The following is an 18,208-nucleotide window of genomic DNA, read 5'->3' on the forward strand; positions in this document are numbered from 1 at the left end:
CTCAGACGCTATCAGGAACCTCATGGTTGTCATCTGCAAATGATTCATTGTCCTTTGACCTTGTCAACAGACGTTTTTACACAATCCGCACACATACACTTTGTCTCCCCAACGGTCACGCCCCCACCATCCTTAAGCCCCAGGAGAGAAAAAAAACAAACCCGGAGCCGTGCCTGTTGTCTTGATGCCGCCATCCTATGTCATTAAAATACAAGGTCAATTCGTTACGCATGCGGTATCGTTCTCAGGCTTGAGTTTGAAACTCTGCCATATTTCGTAGTTCAAAGTCGTTGCGTCAGTTCAGTTAGGCGAACAAATGTTGCACAGCAGTATCCACCCACACCGCTGCCACCTCTGTCTTGAAAGGGCTACAAAACTCGCCGCCGTCTCGGCGCCGCCGCCACATAAAGGCGCGTTCATTAGTCTTTCTAGTGTTCTCCATCTTCTCAAGATCCACTCAGATCTCTCGCCTTTGGTTTTTATTCCATCTCGAAGAAGATCAAATGCGTGGCGTGCATGGAAATGAAGACATGATGTGACAAATGGTGAAGTCCGCATGCATAATTGATTTCTCTGCCAGGTCGAGGGCGCGTTGTCGTCGAGTTATTTCAGAGTGTTGCTGTGCAGAAGATGAAGTGGTGAGGTGCTCGAGGCTCTCTTCTCAGTCCGTGCTGTTTGTTAAACATGGTGACCACGCCTACAGATTTCCCCCGTCGGCAATGTTTAACATGAAATTATGATGGCCAGTGGCCACAGCATTAATTTCAAACGTGCAAAATGAGCTTTCAACATAAAAAAAGCGTATCAAAGACAATAATTCAACAAAGGTCGGAGCCGGAATCAAACCCTGCACCTCTGCACTGTGAGGCGGACATGCTCACCAGTCGAGCACCGTGCTGCACTAGTTTTTTGTGAAATTAAAAGCTCTGGTACTGGCTTTTTCTTCTTGAAAATAATTATTATTTCAAAAAAGTATATTACACAATAACAATCCGCTAAGGTTGTAATTTAGCGTTGCAATATGTACCGTATTTTCCGCACTATCAAGCGCTTCGGAGTACAAGGCACACCTTCCATGAATGGCCTGTTTTAAAACTGTTTTTTATATCTAGGGCACACTGCATTATAAGGCGCGTAGAATAGAAGCTACAACAGTGGCTGAGGTTGCATTATGAATCCACTAGATGATGCTACGCTCAAGGGAATACAACATAACACAGCTTTATTTATGTAGCACTTTCACAACCACTGCAGCTGTAACCAATCGCTTTACAGAACATTTAAAATACGACGTAAACCATGTATAAGGCGCATCGGATTATAAGGCGCACTGTCGGCTTTTGAGAACATTGAATGCTTTTTTAGGTGCGCCTTACAGTGCGGAAAATACGGTACATATTCTCCTTTCAAGCGGAAAAATTGTTTATGCCGCTGTCTGGGTTATTGATTTTCCTTGCATATTATCCTCTCCAGTGCTCATGGAGCCACACACAAAAATGAGTCGATGTGAGGAAAACCGCACTCTGTGCACTCGGGTCTTTTTGATGAGCTCAGCCATCTGAGTATGACAGCCGGATGTCACCCATCGATAGGAGCCTCAACTGAGGCGCGTGCGTTTGGGTGGATAAAAAGGATAACCCCAATTTCATCCGGACGCATCTCCTTAGCTTAAGTGACATCTTACTGTATCATGAATTGAACTCCTAATGAAGCGAATGGCGGGGAATAAGAGTCGGGACTGCATTCTGCTTGCAAGCTAACCGCGTACAGTAACAGACAACAATCAGATGTTCTTCCACGAGGGGACAGAATGTCATCTTTTGTGTTGATTGTGTTGCAGCTCCAGCTGGAGTGGAGGGCGTTTCCCTCCAGCAGGTGCACCTGTGCCTCGTTTCCCCATCAAGCCTGCCCGGGTATTTAAGGACTCTGACTTCACCTGCGCCTTGCCAGTGTACTCACCTTGCTTTGTTGTGCCTCAAGTGTGATTTTCCAGACCTCTCGATACCATTCCTTGTCGCTCCCATTTTGCTCGTAGATCCTTGTTAACAAGTGTTTTTGTTATTCTAGTATTGCTCGTTGTTTTATTGTGTTATTGGACTTTTGGATATTTCGTTTGAGTATTCTCTGTGTTTTATTGTACCTTGCCTTTGCAAGCGCATTTTGTTTCATGCATTGTTTATTCCTGGCGCCTCGTGACCAGTGATTTCAGTTCATACTTTGTCGGTGCCATTTTCTTTGAGAAATATTTTTGTCATTACACTTTGTCTGAGCCTGCATCTTTGGAAGCCTGAAACATGATTCAAATCGCATTGGCACCCCCACATGTACGTATGCGCTTATTTGTACTTTCTAGCCTCCTATTCTGTCAGGAGCAAAGTGATTGGTTCATCCACGACTCGTATTTACATGATTCAATAACAGATACGCTCATGTCTGATCACGGTCATCTCATCTGCTCACTGAGCAGGACACACGTGCACCAGTAGGTGACGCTGTGGCGTCACCGTAGTATTTTGGGAGCAAAATCTCCTTTGTCATTGTTCTCACTCATTTCGAGTTGATAATTTGGACCGAATCTGAAGCGCAGCCGCTCCTCGGTTTATTGGTCTACTTTCGACATCAAAGTCAAAAGAGCTGAATGTGGCTGGAAGGTCATGGAAAAGCTCCTATCATCTGTTCTCATCTCGGTGCTGCCGGCTGCACCCGAAGCACAGCCGGGGAAAAGTGCACACCAAATGAGAAATCGAAAAAAAAAAAGAAAAAGGAGAGAACGGGCATTATTGCAGTCGATAACAGATGCTGAAAATCAGCAGCCATTTGGGTTTGAATTGGACATTCAGTCACAGATTACAGGACCCTAATCAGTGTTTGGACTAATAGTGTATTTTCTCGAACAAATACAAAACCACGGGTGGGATAGATTTTGCTTTGGGGATTTAGTTTTCCTTTCTTTTGCTTCTTCCTTGAGCTCACCCAGAGAATGACTGTGATGTGCAGAGTCCGAAACCCAGCAGTTCCTGTCTGGAGCGCCAACAAGCCACCGAGTACACAGCACACAAGGAGGCATCGACCATAAATGCTGAGTGCCTGTGCCTAACCTTGTTAAAAGTGCATCAAAGCCATCAAAAGGAGACGCGGCGGAAGACAGGCTGACAGAAGGAGGCTGCTCCTGCATCAATGATGTCCAATCAAGAAACTTTTTTTTTTTAAATGTAATTGTTTTTCGTGACGCACAGACAGACCTGAGGCTGGATTTCGACTTTTTGACTGGACATTTCAGCGATTCAGATCCACCATGACTGTTCTGACGTTTTGTACAGACATGAAAGAACCCCGATGTGCAAACAACCCCAAAAGGTCAACGTTATGGATGGTTTGATTTGGTTTGGTTCCTTTTTGTGCATGTCGAAGCGTAGTTGTTCTAGTTAATGTGCGACTTGAGTAGACAGAATTATCCGCTCTCTATATTTGGACAGTTGATGTTTGCTTACACCGCAGTGATTGGCAGGTGTCAGATTTCATACAACTTTGACTTATTTCCAGTCTTCTCCCTGGAGTAATCTACTATTAAAAATACACTTCAAATAAATCTTATCAAGACCGAGTGGGCACCGGAAATATAAATGGACGATGGGGTACCGAGGTAAAACGATGTTGACAAAATAGTCATCAAAGCGTTGCGTTGAAATTGAATTTTGGAAAAATCATTCGACTCTTCAGTCCTGTGTTTGCTTCGATGAAAATGTACCTTTATTGTCAGGCATCGGCAATAATTAATAGAAACAAACAAGTGAAAAAAATATAGAAGTACCTGGGATCGAATGTGTGACGTCTGAAAAGACATATGTCATGTCTTTGACACTGAATGAGTTAAATGTTCGTTCATGTGAAGACATTGATCATGATCTGAATGATTTCTTCCTCAAATAATGAAGCAGATCTATTACGTATCAATATGCAACAATTTATTTCCAAAATAAATCTCGGCCTGCTACTCATGTGGCCCTTGGAGGGGACTCGGCGCCGGCGTACACGATAGGGTCAATCCATATTTTTCACATTGAGGCCGATGAGGACGAGGCTCTCAAACACAAGTCAGCGGGCTGTTGGGATGCACGGCCATATTTGATTGTCTCGTCTCGCTCTTATTACCATAACTGACTCCGACAGTCCAAAGCACATCACTCACTAACTGCGCTGACCTTTCATGTCGAGGAACCTCACGCGAAACACACAAACATTGCAAGTGAGTGGCGACGGCTGTTGCCTTGAGGATTGTTTTTTTTGTTTTTTTCTTGAGCACTTGCTTTGATGCTCTGACCCTAAAATCTGAGCATGTCTGCGTTGTTGACAAATGGGATCAGACGTGCGTTCTGACAGACAAAGCCCTGCGCCGGAGGATTGATTGTTTCACTACCTTCTGCGTTTTTTGTATCACAACCAATCAGTAGTGAGACACGGAGCCGCACGAAATCGCACCACCCCAAACAAGAGCAGCGCGCCTCAGCCCGGGTTGTTGCTACACGAGTTGACTTTTATTCCTTGACAATATTCAGCCCTAATGTGAACGTCATTGCGAATAAATCAAATCTAAAGTGTGGCAAAATGCCGCCGGCCCGCTTCGCGCACACGTAGCTCCACCGCTCCGTCTCTGATAAAGCCTGCGAGTGTTTACAGAGCCATGGAAATGATTTGCGAGGGGGCTCAAAACAAAATAACATTAGGTAGCATTTGATGAAACGGCACATTAGGAGCAGCGCACGAGTTCATGAGCGCAATAAGGTAAACAAGAGAAAGAGTTCAAGGTGAATGGCTTCCGTGCTTTTTCTATACAGCTTGTCCTCACTGCCGTCATCCGTGAGCCGAAGCCCATCATTGTAAGCCACGGCGCACGCCCGTGGAAATAAATTGCCCACCGTCCATATTTGTGCTGAGCTTCAACTGGCGTCGGTGACCCCAAGATTCGGAGGCACGTCTTGTCCAGTGATGTCTCGACAATTTGCCTACAGCGGTTGGATGGTGAAGTCAAAAGTGCGGAGAAAACGTGGAGAATGCTGTGCTGATTGCTGGATTGATAGAGTCACATCTTTTTTGCGGGGGGAGGCGGGCGGCAGAGGTTTGGTATGGGGCCGCATCTCCATCATTGGAAAAATGAGGTTTGTCATCATTGCGGGCAATCCCAGCGCAGGGAGATGAGATGGGAGGGAGATTTTTGCAGCCAGTGGCAATCGTGTATCTCCACAGTCTGGGACCGAAGCGGGGGGGGGTGTTATCTTGAGATTTGGGGAGTAGAGAGAATTGGAATGTGACCATTTCCCAACCCCAAATGCAGACTTTTGGGATGAGTTGTGGCTTGCTGGTCCTACCAGATCGACAAACACAACCACGTTGGCCGGCCGAAGAATGGGCTGGAATCCCAAAGCACTGCGTGACCGGCATGGGGAGGAGGTGCCGGGCCGCGGTGACGCTTCTTCCGCATGCTAATGAGTCTACCGAATGTGTTCAATGAAACATTTCTCAATTGTCAAACTTCAATGATCCAATCCAGTATAAACCAAAGAAGAGTCAATGGCGACAGCAAAATATGCTGTTTGGCATAGATTGGGCATATTTTTCATGGGTGAAAACCACATCCTTGGCAATCCAAAATGTCCGTACTTTTTGAGCTGTTTTATAATACCAGGGACTAAATGACATATCATACTATCAATGAAAATGGTTATACTGAGCAACTCACCTGTCAATCGGCTGCAAGTGCATTTTCTAATTCACGCTCACGTGTTAGCGACAAGTAAGACAGCAAAACTAGTACAATGTGCTCCATGACATATGTGTATGAATATTTATGTGTTCATGTTCCGGACTGTTGACTTGGAATAGAAGTTTACCGCAGAAGCAAAATGAAAGGCAACGTTGCTGAAAGCGAGATGATTTAGTAATTATCGACTTCAAAAACAAGTTAATTTATTGATGACATTTCACCTCTCATCCATCTGCCTCGAGTAGCCAAAGTCCCTCCATCCAAAACGGAATGCCAGCGCGGCGGTGGCTCGCTTCCTCTGTCGCGCGTTGCCAAAACTACAAAGTCTTCCGAGACGCTGCAATTTCCCTCAGTTCATTTCCCAGGTTTTGGCGCTTCCAGGAATCTGTGGCACGTCCTGGCTCTTTGTCATGCCTTACTTTCACTTCACCTGCACAAAAGCCGGGATATGTGCCTCGGGCTCAGCTGGGATCCGTCCAATGTGTGTCATGTGCGAAAATAGTCCTCAAAGACACAATTCGCACTAGCAGGAAGCTCGTACGAGTGTGATGTGACCATTTTCCAAGCTCGCTCCTTGTTTTGGGTGTCCTGGACGATAAAGAAAAGCGAGCTGGCATGTCTACCTTCGTGCCGCACAGACCGCAATGACATTGTCCCACATTGTTTTAATTTCACCACGCTCGTGTCAACAGCACGCGTCGAACTTGATGCCATGACGTGGTCGGAAAGCTTCTTTTATTTCGGTTGCCATTGGAAGTGAATCCGAGCTGTCCGCACGACACCGGCCACTCCTTTTTACACGGAATATTACAAACAACCTTGATTCACTCACCACCTCCCACTCCAACCCCCGCACCTTCCCCCTCCCCTCCGCGCTATAAAAGAGAGCAGAATTCATGACTGTGGTGGCTTGCATGATATTGCTGCAGGATGGCAGAGTGAAGCGCCGCTGCCTCGTGTCCTTGTTAAAAGGCCTCTCTGCGGGTTTATGTGTCTGCTGGCACTGTGAACTGTGGCCTTGGGATTTACAACATCTCATTACGGAGCCATCATAAAACCCCTGTTTATAAATGTTAATACTTGTGATTTATATTTCAAATGTCACCTATATGTCGCGGTCGAAAGGTGTGCTAATGAGTGGTTGATGGCAGCAAAGGGAACGGCTGGAAAAGCTGATGGATGGTGATGTCAGATCTGAGGCACGTTTTGGGAGGGAAAATGAAATTACCGCGACGACTTTTACTCCTGCATCGGACTTTTTTTTTTTACTTCTTTGGACGAAGGCAGAAATGCCATTGAGGGTTTGTCCATCAGTTGATGTGGTGCAAATTGTCACGCCACACCGTCAGGGCTCGGCAATGCGTTAGCGTACAATTATCGGCAAGTGTGGAAATATGCTGTCATGGTATTTCACGAGTCAAGCAACATTGCGTTGGGTATTTTCAACTCTACGAACAGAAGTGCAAAGGGTCAAAGGGCTTTCGGAACAAAGAAGTGGAAGCCGAATCCCTGCTCGATTCCAGATCTAACTGAAAAAAGTTAGTTCAAATGTTTTGGTTTTTTTTTTTCCCCCCGTCAATGCTAACCTCGCCAAGTTAGAAGTACCCCGCTTCAAGAAGACATGCTGCTCACACATGGATATCATCAATCTATCAGAAGATAAGCAGCCAGCGAAGGGAGTTCTTTCCCGACACACTTTGGCATTTAAGTTTGATGACGGCTTATTAGTTTGAGGCGGTGTGGCCCGCCGTTGCATTTCAAACGCTCAGGCTCACTCTTGGCCATCGCTCCGAAGAGGGATTCATAGAAATACGGCGCGCCAAAGAAATGTGCTCATCAACTTCTGCGCGCTCACACCCTCCTTTCTTGGCTTAGAAGTGAGATCAATGTGATTTGAGCCACACGATCACATTTCCTCCCCGCTGAGGTAAATCTGACTCTGATCCACTTTCTCTTCTTTAATCGCCCCATGTCAAGATGAACCTGTTGGCAATGAGGAAGTTTTTGATTCTTGCGCTAGTTGAAGATCTGCATTGGCTCGATGGCACATGAACAATGTCTTTTTTACTCCCGATATTACAGCCACAGGAGTGCTTGTTTGGCCAATTAAAATGCACTTGTATGATTAAATATTCTTCAACTAAGATGAAATGCAGTCACTTGAGGAATATTGGAAACGTGCCCCAGTTTTTTTTTTTTTTTTTTAAATTTGCTGAATCACGAATTAAAGTCGAGGCTCTCGTGTGGTTTTGCCGACAATGAACTCTGATCAAATGTCATCAACATCCCAAAACGTATTTGTGCCAAGCAATCATTTTGTTGAGCAGTCAAAAGTCTTCAAATCCCCCTGCCCACTCCAGATAAAATAAAGCCAATCTATATCATGAAAAGCAAACGTACCACCTGCCTGTGTCCGTGCTGTTGTCATGGCAACCACGACCAAGGACACACCAATCTGCTTTAGGGAGAGAGAAATTGCAGAAAAAAAACAATTCACCATCGGCGAGCTCATTAAAGACCCAAACGGCAAACAAGGCGAAAATGAAAAGGGTCAGCGGAAGGTCGTCCCGGATTTATTTTATTTTTTCTTTATGCAACAAATGGCATTAAAACCACAACACACTTGAGTCATCAGACGGCGCATGCGGGAGAATATCTCAAAGATAATAAAGCTGGCGCGACGGTGGGCTTTGTCATCAAGGTTTATTGTGACGTCTTTCGGGAGCCTGGCCTGCAAGGATGATTGTTCACCTCGAGATACAAATGACTAGTTAAGGGTCGGACGCGGCAATCTTCTCACAGTGAACAACAAACAATATGTACAGGAAAAGCCATTTCATTCCGGACCAAAAAGGTTGAAGTGCAAAAAAAAAACAAAAAAAAAAAAAACCTACGCTGAAGAACAACCGTGATTGATTTGATCTCCCGCATAGTTGTGTGAGAGTCATGCGCTCAAGTGGCTGTTAGTGCGAATCGGGGTCAGCGGAATGAGCCAGAAGATGAGAAATATCTGGCTCCCCGGGATGTCATTTTAAAGGCGATCCCTGGCATATTGATTTTTTTTTTTTTTTTTTAAACTGGGCTACAGCCTGTTTTCTTACATTTATGAGAAAGGGTTCGCTGTCCCTTTAGATTTCCGTTAACGTCTTCATCGGATCCGATTATTTATCTCCTACGTCTTGAGTGTCCTGGAGGAACTTATTAGTGAGTGATCCACAAGCTCGGGAAAAGTTGCCCTGACCCCGTTGACGTTGTTTCTGCATTAAACAGGCGCTGGCATTTCTAAACTTTTATGCATCCCATAATGTAATTATAATTGACATTAGTTCTGCCTGGTGGGTGGAAAATAAATGGCAGGTTGATTACACCCATTCAACATGCTGGACGTAATGATGAAGCGGCGTAACCCCCAAACTATAAAAGACGGAGCAAATACATGAATCACTGGGTTCATTTTAAGTCCAGCTGCATTTTGCTCCCCAGATATCCGCTCATCATCGTTGCGAGCCCGCTTGATTGTCATACCAGGAATGATCATGATGAGTCTTACATTTATATAAATCATTTAAATACGATACAGTGGGAGTGGGGGTGGGGGGGCTAACAAAGGAAAGTTTCTTTTCGTGTAAAACAATGACTAGATCGAGACTTGAAGTTTCATTTATGTTTATGTGCAGTCATAACCTCTCTTCATACTGTACCTGGAAAAAAGCAAGGGACTGACTACTGAATCTTGAGGCACACCTATTTATTGGTTTATCATGCTGGACATGACGTGACAGAATTTATGACTCGTAAACAGTCGCAGGGTCATGTGAACATATTTCAATGTTATTTTAATATGTGTTATTGTGATTGCTACCGAATCAATGGTTGTTGATTGATGGCAAGTGTTTCAATGGCTATTTTTGGCCCCCCAAAATAACAAATCTCTCAATAAAAGGCGACACTGTTTCTTCTTTTCTCCTGCCCCTCCGCCCATCTCGGGGTTGTTCATCCAACTGAGAAGAACGCGATTATGCAACCCTGTCACCCAAGAAATGTTGACATTTTATTTCCTCCCAGACAAAGAGCCGGCGATGGGTGATGAGTTTGTAGCTGCTGAGGGATTTGACAGAATCTGGGGGAATAATAAAGCAATTTCAGCCTGTCAGAGAAGTCTGAACAAAGAGAAGGAAAATCACATTTTAGGATGACAGAAATCTGTAATTTAATTGATACAGTGGTTCAATGGAAAGGAGGGAGGGGGCTTGTCATCATTTTAGTTCCACGTTGCACTTTGCTAACGTTTATGTATCATATTTGGTCATCACATTTATTATAGCACGAGAAACAACGACCTTGCACACAACGCCGTCAAAGTTCCCGCACGTCCTTTTCAGCACAGCTTTCACCGAAGTCTGCTTACTCGGTGTCGGACGCATCAAGCATCGCAGTCATTAGACAACTGACTCACTTTTTTTGTTCAATGAGAAGCAGACGTTATGTAAGGGATGCGTCAGTAGCGTCAGCCGCCTCCAAAGCGTTTCATGGCCTTTTTTATCGTGACATTCCATCCATCATTACCTGTCACATCATAAAGTTCTAGTTCTCCTTTATTTTGATCATCAATCAACATTAGTTGTTTTTTTTTTTTTTTCTTCTTTTTTTACGACCGCTTAAACTGAGCAAATTACCTGCTGAGTCATGCTTGAGCTGCGCGGTGACAGCAGGCTTGCATGATTAAAAAAAAACATCCCTTTATTATGGTAATTTTGCCTTTCAAAAACAGGAACTTTAACCCTTTGCTCTCCAAGTGCATGAAATTATTGTGACAAGCTGCATGAAGGCAGAAGCTGACTGCATAATCAACTGAAGGCTGACATTTAAAAGAATGAAGAAAAAGGTTTTGTGTTCCAAGTTTGGTGGTGGCGTACATTGAGCCGTGATGCAACTGCACCTAAAAATACACGAAATGGCATGACGAGGAAGAAGCCTGAACATAAGCGGGACCGAATTTGAACAAGGTTGTGAGGTGAGAAAACACTGAAGATGAAGCTACGACGTGAGTTACGGCTCCTTCAGTTCAGTTTCTCGTTCCGGGTAATAATCAACCGTGCAAATGAAACAGACTGCGTCCTGCTTTCCACACAAAGTCGAGAGAGTCTATCTGAGTATCTACTTAGAGATTGGAGGACACACGGGGATGGGAGCCATTTCATCAAAATAGTTCGGCGGCTAATGGCTGCGCGCACACGCGCGCGAATCCTCCCGGCGGCCTCGCAACACAGCGGTGCTTCAGCACTTGCCTCCGTGGGGAGCGGGGGAGGCTGCGTTCACTCAGCCGTCCATTGGAAACTCATTACTACACCCCTAAGTGATGGATCATTTCCAAATGATCACATACACCTCAACAATTAAGCTAGCAGCAGCAATGCAATTACAGCTCAGCAGTATCGCAACGGTACACTGACGTATGGCCCGGGCCGCTAAACTTCGAACCTGCGCGGCACGGATTCCGCTGATTAATCCAAAGTTTGATTGGACTTCGAAAAGCCACGGTGCAGCCATATCAGCGGACAGATCGGCGGAGTGGACGCTCACGATGCCAAAGGATGGTGCCGGTCGAAAGGCTGCAAGAGTGAGGAACTTTTCATTGACTGGGTTTCTTCTGTTCATTGAACGCTTAATGTGTTATTGATTTGAGTGGGGAGAGCGAGGTTGATCCAATCGAGTCAACAAAAAGCAAGAAAACCCACAAAATAGGAAGGTAACACCGCAATAGATAAAGTTCCGGTCACAAATGTAAACCCTTAGTGTTGTTCTTGCTGTCTGCCCCAATTGTCTTCCCAAAGATGCTGCACAACAACAATGACGACGACGACGTCAGCTCTGCCATAGAAGCTCTGTCGACATGACACGCTGATGGCAAAAGTACATGATGGCTACCACGGGGCTGCGTTCGAAAAACAAGTGTTGACATTTGGACGCGCGTCAAATGTGCAGCAGAGGGAAAATGGGATTGCTGAATTGCTGAGAAAGAAGCACGAGTTCAACAAAATAGACCACGAGACTACTTGGAATTGACTTGATTGGAATACGGTAACTTTTAGAGAGCAAAAGGTGCTTTTGGACAAAACGGACTGATCCATTTCAAGTGTTGATCCGTTTTGATTGAGATAATCATATCTGAAAACTATTCTGGCTGAAAACCGTGCAACCATCGTGTATGTTCCAGTTGCCGCTCCTGGAAATCATTTTCCTTTTTAAATGCTCTTTGCACCAAAGCGCTTCTTCTTTTGAATTGCCACGAGGCTTGCGGGCTTTAAGACTGTGGAACTTCCAAGATGGCTACATTTACCTTGGCACGACGTTGCCTCTTACTCATGAGATCAACGGTGACTGCACCGGATTTATTTCCAAAGAATGTCCAAATCTTTCCGGAGTCTTTGTGGCTGCTAGATCTGGATTTGAAAGAATGAACTGAAAAGAAGACCGGATCCCTTTGGTGCCACGTCCCTGATGAAAATTCTTTGCTGCTGATGCATATCCGAACTTCCAAGTGAGGACAGATTTGATTTGGGTCACTCAGACGTTGAAATGTTTGATTTGCTTTTGCAGGTGTTTGACGTGAAGGTGTTGTGTTTCCACACGACGCGATTGTAAATACGCCAAAAAAGATGACACACGGCATATCATTGCTCCCAACATTTATCCTCGCTCCTCACGTGATCTGCGCCTTCTCCGAGAAGGAGGAATCCTTCACGGTCGGAGCTTAAATGTAAACAGAGGAGCTGGCAAAGAATGAAATGAGATTTATGGCTCTCGAAGACTCACGTTACAGCTGCCATCTGCCTTGACCGGTTGGGTTAGGAGAGACTGAGGGATCAAGGCGTGCGGGACGACACGCATTGTGCTCGCTCTTGGTGTCGTCGTACAATGGACCCGTGAACTATCTTTTGATTTCCCGTAGGAAATCAGAGCAGTCAGCGGTAGAGCGGTGGTACACGACGGCACAACTTTGGCGCAGGCAACATGAGATCGATTCCCATTACGTGACCGTAGTTGTGAATGCGAGTGTAAATGGATCTCTGTCCCCGTGGATTGTGATTGACGAGCAACCAGTCCAGGGTGTAGTCTGCCTTAAATACACAATAAGTGCCGCATATATATATATATATATATATATATATATATATATATATATATTTTTTTTTTTATCGTTCAAGTGGGAAATTTTCCCAAGTTGCGATGTGAGGATACGGTTGGGTATCACAATATGCCGATGCTAAACCAGTGTACTGTATTGAAAATGGTACCAGTGCCTCTATGATGTCTGAACAGATATCTTATAAAAAGGAGAAAAAAAACACAGACACTTAATTTGACACATTTTTATTGCTAAGGAAGAGCGCACTTCAAATATCAGAAACAAAAATGCAACGTGCAGTAACAACCACAATAAGTTGATCTCATTAGGAGATGACGAACGGCAAAAAGTTTCGGGAGGGCACCCCCACTCCATATAAATAAATACGTGGAATTTATAATGAAAGAGCAACTCAGCAACACAGTCAGCAAATTTTGTAGGGTGAAATATGTTTGTATTTGCGGGCAAAATATGAAGCCTTTTCTGACCTACATCTAGCCCTGGACTTCGCTTGCTTCCAGAGCTTTCATCTCTTCCTGCATGTCTGCTCACAGCACGGCAGGCTACCATTTTTGGACAAGTGGGTCGGCCCACCCCGCTATAAATGCCGCTTCCCCAACCCATGGCGCTTTTTTTTCTTTTTCTTTTGCCACCCTTATCGTCGGCAGTTGAGGCTGCGTATGGCCTGCTCGCAGAGGCCGGCTCACTGACCTGTCTCTCCACCTTTCCTCCCCTCATCCGAGGACTGTGTGCAAAGTGCAGGGCTCTCTGGGTAAAGGTTGAAGTGCTCAGCGAGCCTGGAAAAGAGCAGGCTGCAAGGGAAAGAGAGGTGGCTGGTAGTGCGCGGTCCCCAACGTACTGAGCCAGTTAGTACTGAAAGCCACTCATGGAACAACTGAGGCAAGGCACTCAAAACCCTCCATTGACTCGGGCAAAGTTTTGACTGGCGTCAGCTCAGGAGAAGACTTTTGTCACCGTTGTCGCCCGTGGCCTCGCACCAAAAAAAAAAAAAAAAAAAAAGGCAGCCGTTATGTACTGGCCACCAAGATGACAAAATAGCTGTCTGCTCTCCCAGGTCGGGAGGCAGCAACTCTGCAAGCAATTTGGCATGCAAAGGATACCGACTATTCCCCCTCATCCCCGGAGTGATCGGCTCATTGAAATATTCAACGGCACCCTGGCAAAACAACTTGTCATTCTCACAGCAGAACATTGCAACATTGTCTTATGGGCATACAAGTCAGCTGTACTGGATTCGACTTCATGCATACCTGATGCCAACAGCGGTGGAATTAGCTTTTGGCAGACCCCCAGAAACAGGGACTCGAATAACTCCAAGGGGGGGTTGAGGACACAATTGACTCAGCCTGTGCCTTTGCGTGTATATATATATATATATATATATATATATATATATATATCCTTATATATCCTTAAAACGAATCGAGACTTGCCTACAGAACACAACTGAGAGGGAACATTAAAGCAATCACACTCACTGGGGAGATGGCGCACAGCGTCCTAGAATTAGTCTCTGACTTATTTATTCATTTCCTTCAAAGAAGCAATTTAACGCATGACATAATCCATCTTTGTGATGTCGCCGCTGTGCCTTCTGCACTGGGTGACACGAGCTGCATATTTGGGCCTCAGATAAACACTCACACCCCGAAATACGGGATGGCTGCGGAGCGAGGGGGCATTTCGCAGCTGCCGAGCCTCGCAATCTGTCCTTCGGTCTGCGGCGGTGTAATGGCCACGTTATAGACGCGCATTTTATTCGCACGTGACCGATGCGCGTGTAAAAATAGAGATGGCTCGGAATCTCCTCGGATGAGATTTTCTCGCGTGGGTGCTGGAGCGGCACTGATCCGCCGGCCAGGGTCATGCCAGACGGACACGTCGGGCAGCCGAAATCAGGGGCGTTTGTAGGCAGGTCCTGCTGTCTTTGGGTCCGCGAGTCGACTGGAATGGGCCAAGAGGACAACTAAGTTGGGAGGAGATAAATTTGTTGTGGTGCACGGGGAGTGGAAGGAGCGTTTGGGTTGGCATAGATTGGAATATGTGCTGGTGAGCCAAACATCTGCAGGGGTATTTCGTGGCTGTTGAATCAAATCACCATCGGTACACGAGCTTCCCCCTCAGCTCACTGACAGAAATCCCGTTCTCGGAAATAGGATTATGCCAGTCCGATAAGGAAAGTACTAATTTCAGTCAGGGTAGCATGAAAATAACATGCCAGCGAGAGCAACATGTGAAATTTTTGCCTCATTTGTCATGACGATCATGAGGGAAATGAGAACGACTGTAAAGTTTGGCGCGTCGCCACAGCTTCGAGCCCTGCGGCTTCAACAAAGACGGGCGTTATCCACGGCGCTTTGCCGGTCCCTGGAGCTTTTTGGATTTGCTATTCATGAATTTTATTTTTCTGTTGTTTTTAAATCAAATTGTCGCACATCGGTATTTCGATCTGCTCTGCTCATGCGCACACGCCAAAGACTTGTCTTTTAATGGCACCACGTTTCCTCCTTTGTCGATGAGAATTGTAAAAAAAAAAAAAACATTGCCAATGTTTTTCGCCAATAACTATCACTGCTATAATTACTTAATAGCTGACACAGCGTCTTCTTGACCAACTTTTTTTTCCCCGCAGCCTCTTTTTGCAGCCATCGCGCTTGGGGAGCCCTGTTCTCGATGATTGAAATCAATGACCGTATTTTCCGCATTATAAGGCGCACCGGAAAGCCTTATATACGGATCAAAATTCTGATTTCTTGGACGTCGTATTTTAAATGTTCTGTAAAGCGCCAGACAATTGAGCCCTTCACAATGTATCCGCTCATGCCAACATTGGCTCATTGTAACCGCGGCAAAAAAGGAAGCTGTGACTGCAGCGACTTCATTACATTTGATATCCTGTATACTGTATATGTTTTGTTTAGCTTTTTTTATTAAACTTAGTTGGGATGTAAAATGCTTGAAACTGCAGTCGTAAAATGCAGAATTACATTATAAAAAAAAAAAGAACACTTTTAAAGCCCTTCGCGGGAAAGCTAAGTCCATGAAAAACGATCACTGTCCAATTCATTGACAACGGCGCCTGAATCGTCGTACTCTTCCCCAAATTCGACTCCACTACATCCGAGGGAACGTTCTTGTTTTGAGGCGCTTGTCAGCCAGATGGCACCAAGAATGTGATTTTTCCCAAACATTCTGCTCGTTTATGGCTCAAGTAAATGTTTGTGCTTTTCAAGCTCCCTGGGTCAAGTCGCCGCCGCGCTGCTTGAATGCCCCAATTACACTGCCAGAGTGTCTTGTGAATTACCTCCAGCATCTTCGGGGGAGGCAGAGCCACTTTTTCAAGTGTGTGGGTTTGGCGGAAAGCCTCTGTACTTTGAGCCTCATTATTTCCTCCCCGATGGTCTCATTTTTACTCCTTTACTCAACAGGCACATGCTTTCGAAGCATCATTGCTCTTCATTAGTCACATTTATTTATTTGGTTTCGTGGCAAGGGGGTGAAACCGTGTCTCTCCTCCAAGTAAAAGAAAGGAGTTGATGCGTTTCTTGCCAGGGTGGTCAATAAGTTCAGAAACGAGGCTTGTTTGACGGGCGGCGCAATTATGAGTTGTGAAGCGCATCATTCGAAACAATCCTTGGGCCTCAAACCGTTATTCTTGCGAGCACTCCCCTTTGGTGATGGGGGGGGGGGCTTTTGGTGAAGTGAATCGGCGTAATCATAAAGACGACATCCGTGGCCCAATGATGCACTTGGTTTTCCGTTTTGTCGTCGCCTGATGTTCATTTGTTTCTCGGCTTAACCTCAAACAGCAGTCGGAACGCGGGTCAATGACCTTGGACGGATTTGTTTTTTTTCTTCCTGCCTGGAGGAATGTTAAAAGTAAGAGGGCTTGCCATTTTGGAACAGCTTGTCTTTAATTAAATTTTTGATGAATGGTCAGATTGTTCACCGCTGCAGACATTTATGAAAGCGTTCACAGCCCAGCCGCTTTTCCCTGCAGAATAGTGAAGTGAGCCGTGTCGCGTGAGCAGCAGGAAAGTTTTCCCCATCTTGTAGAATAGGACTGAATAGGCCACCTTCGGAAAAGCTCTCCTAAAACCTGCCGTGGTGAAAAGACATTCGTTATTCCCGGTGGGAGATGAATATTTGACTGTTCAAATGAATAAAAGTGCAACTAGTTTTGATTTTGTTTTGACTTCAGTTTTTTTTTTAATGCAGTTAACTTTAATTAATATTTAGAGCAGGTTTTTAATTTTTTTAATCGTAAATTCTTAATTTTAATTCTTTTTCGAAATTAGTTTTAGGATTACTTTTAGGGTTTTTTTTTTTTTTTTTTTTTTTTTTAAGATATATCCAATCGCAGAGCAGAATGTATTTCTATATACTTGAAATTGCGCTTGGGGCCACCCGCTTTTTTTTTTTTTTATTCATTCCAAACTATTTCCTCGAAGTTCTTACTCATTCATGCCGTAAGCGAATGCACCTGCTGACAAAGGAGTCGCTGTGTTCATTTTCCGAAAGACAATCGCCTCCCCGAGGGAAAGTCAAATCTCCTGTGGGATTGGATCGATGGACGGGCAATCGGCTGACTCAGACCTGCTAATTCAGCCGAGCGTATTTAAAGAACTGTGCTTCAGTTCATGCTTGCTGCAAGGCGTTGGATGACAGAGTGCCTGCAAAAGTGCTTCAGTCTGCGTCGAGTTTTAATCTGTCTGTCACCTGTGATATTGTGTCAGTCCAGGGAGTCGTTAGAGGAGGACGGAAATATATAGATCAAACCCTTTCATCAGTCTGACGTGAACCCTGAGAGCAATATCACTTGGCGACAATAAATCAAGTGACCGGGCCGCGAGCGATACAACTTTGTCCCGCCCCTCGCACTTCACATCTGAGATATTTGGCGGGCCCACGGCGAGAGCCCCCCCCGTCCGAAATGAACATCACGGGAGCGGGCGGATTGGATGCGGCGTGAGCGGAGGAATTAGCAATTCACAGCAACCCCCCCCCCTTCCCCCCAACCACCATCGTGTCCTATCTGCTTGTGGGTACAAGAGTGCCTGAAAATACTTCTGTCAAAATGCATGTTGGCGTCTGTCGCACTGTGCGTGACTGCTTTTTACAGCCCGTCGCAGCTGCAGAAGCATTTAGTTGAGGCTCAGGGGACGCTCGACACGCAGCAACGCACGTAAAAAACAAAATGGAGCACGTTATCGACTTGACATCCACAAAAATGAGAAAAAAAAACGTGCAATTTTAAAGACAGCCAGATGCGAACAAGACATTATCTTCGTCAAACG

Source organism: Hippocampus comes, unplaced genomic scaffold (genome assembly GCF_001891065.2).
Source record: "Hippocampus comes isolate QL1 unplaced genomic scaffold, H_comes_QL1_v1.1 scaffold339, whole genome shotgun sequence".
Classification (NCBI taxonomy): Eukaryota; Metazoa; Chordata; class Actinopteri; order Syngnathiformes; family Syngnathidae; genus Hippocampus; species Hippocampus comes.